At 42.5% G+C, this 2,485-nt stretch overlaps 1 non-coding gene across 1 annotated transcript; it reads right to left on the reverse strand.

Moving 5' to 3' along the window:
* Window positions 1–1,568: 1,568 nt before the first annotated feature.
* On the reverse strand, window positions 1,569–1,640 carry TRNAE-CUC (transfer RNA glutamic acid (anticodon CUC)). Its single transcript has one exon. It is a non-coding gene; the product is annotated as a tRNA-Glu (tRNA).
* Window positions 1,641–2,485: the final 845 nt, after the last annotated feature.

Here is a 2,485-nt window from a genome sequence, read left to right on the forward strand (position 1 = left end):
CAATACTCGCTCTCACTAGAGAAGATTGGAGCTTTGTAAAAGCGTTTCAAAACAGTTTTTGACAATTCTTTCGACTGAAATTGTTATAGCAGCTGGCAGCAAATGTTTGTAAGCAAACCAATACTGCATATGTGTGCGTTCCATAGAGAAAAAGGCTATAGAAAGAAGGTCGCTGTTTAGGTTGCCGAGAATACGTAAATTCCCCTACTCAAGCTACTCCAAAAGCTCATTTTGAAGGATTCCGTTAAGAGGTTTGATTTAACGACCATTCAAATGTGCTCCAAGACATTGGTTAATAACTTGAAATTATTCAACACACTGAAATTTGCGAAATTTTTATCTCAATAATCATTCCATCAAGTTAATAAAAAAAACAACCTTACGATTTAGTTGTCTAAACTTCTGCGACCCATCTAAAGATAGTCCATGCGTGACTCGTAGATTGAGAAACGCTGCTATTCGTCTGCAGGTATGAATTTCTATCTATTCTATCCTCATCAATATCGAGGAAGGTAGATCCAATAATAATGATTGGTCATTGATTGCAATTCAATATTCAATTCTGTTAAAAGCAAGTATGACAAAGTTATACCGAGTAAAGCAGTCACATTTTAATTACTGCAGCCCGTAACTATTTGTACAATCTATCATCCATTAGCTAAATGTCTGTAGTCCTCTGCCACATCCTTACACCATCTGCAGAGGACCTCTGCTTTATTGACACATATTTCCCATAGCCCTGACCCTTCCGGAATTAAAAACGGCTACCGCACGTCCTTCCCCAGCATGCGGATATGTCCGTTTGCCTGTTTGCGTAATAAATATGCTCTTAACAAAATAAAGCAACTCATCTCACATTCGAGGCACCGGAGACAAAAGGGGTTACCCGATATACATACATCCCATAACTCGTGTGCATCCTCTGGTGGCAGGCAATATAGCAAAAGGGAGTTTGTATAAAATTCATTGCTTGCCTGCGCTCATCCCACCACCTAGGACGACCGCCACCACATTAGGTATTCAGAAGGATCTCAATCCGGGCGCAAACAGCCCACCTCCTTCGGGCGGCTATTGACTATTTGACTTTCCCTCGGATGTGTAAAGCAGTAATAGCATAACAGCCCGACTCGACGATGATGGGGAGGGTGGGAGTTGGGAAAACTTTTCCAACTCACCTATATTTCTACACATCTTCCGTTCTCCCAGCGGCTTCGAGCACCCGGAGAACTGTCTGCTACTCGGTTTTAATCTTTTTCACGTTACCCACTTACACATATCGATGTGTAGGAGGAACAGCTACTCTACTCGAACGTGTCCAGAAAGACTATGAGAAACTGTCCTGGCAGGACAGATTGGTCTTCTATCTTAGGTCGATTGTGTTGCTGTGGAAGTTGAGGTTGGCGACTTTTGCACATGTTAATTTGTTTCACTGTTTAAAATTAATTAATCAAACTAGTCGCAATCTTATGTGCTTTTTTTTTTAAATAGGTTACAGCCAAACAAACACATATGTCCAATAATTCAGTCTAATAATTTTGTTTTTGCGTCTATTCATGTTAAAAAAGAGTTTCCCATACCGGGAATCGAACCCGGGCCTTCCGGGTGAGAGCCGGATATCCTAACCACTAGACAATATGGGACTTGTGTATCAATTTACACATGGAACTCATTTGATGATTTAACACTTTTCACACATACACAAACGAACATGCATCGATCAGATGAAGAAGTCGACGATTTTCACAGATCTGCACAGCAGCCGACCGTGACCTTGATATGCGACATTTCCGCCCTCTAACGCTGAAGAGGAAAGCTTTCCACCCCTCCAGGAAAAAGATGACTAATCGCGAAAAATTATCTCCTTCCAAACATTAGGCAGGCACCTTTCCAGCGCATATCTTCGTGTCCCGAAAGGAAGCCAAAGACCTTCCCTGTGCACTGTGGCAGGCTGGCTGCTCCGTGCCGTGGTGTGAGTGAGGCAGTGCGCGAGTGAGTGGGTATAATAGTGGCCAAATGATTTATTATTCAGCGAGCTTTTTCATCACTTTGCTCTCGTTCGCTATATGTAGCTCGAGCGGCAAATGGCAAGAGGTGCTGTTGTTGATGGTATGGTGATTAATTACCTTATCTCGTTCGTAATTTCGACGAATTTGCTGTGCTCGGGCAGGTTCAGGCTAGCGTCTCATTTCAATTGACATCTGGAAACATCACCATGCTTCGGTGAAGAAATGATGCTTGTATACACAGCGCGAAGGAAGTTCACCCATTCGATCTTGTATTGGGGTCCTCAAATGCGCTTTATGTAATGTTAAATAACTGCTCTCTTATGTTTGTGCCGGTGGTTGACTCGAGGGGTTGTTAGAACCCATTAGAATAATGCAACTTACAAATCCGGTGATAATCTTTAAGGGCTGAACACGGCATAGCGGTTTAGCGGCAAGCGCCTTTTTTTTCAATAAACTGAAATCCGTTTGACAACCCACAA

Source organism: Ochlerotatus camptorhynchus, unplaced genomic scaffold (assembly GCF_037179485.1).
Source record: "Ochlerotatus camptorhynchus isolate MF236.1 unplaced genomic scaffold, CSIRO-AGI_Acam_v1.1 ptg000232l, whole genome shotgun sequence".
NCBI classification, from domain to species: Eukaryota; Metazoa; Arthropoda; class Insecta; order Diptera; family Culicidae; genus Ochlerotatus; species Ochlerotatus camptorhynchus.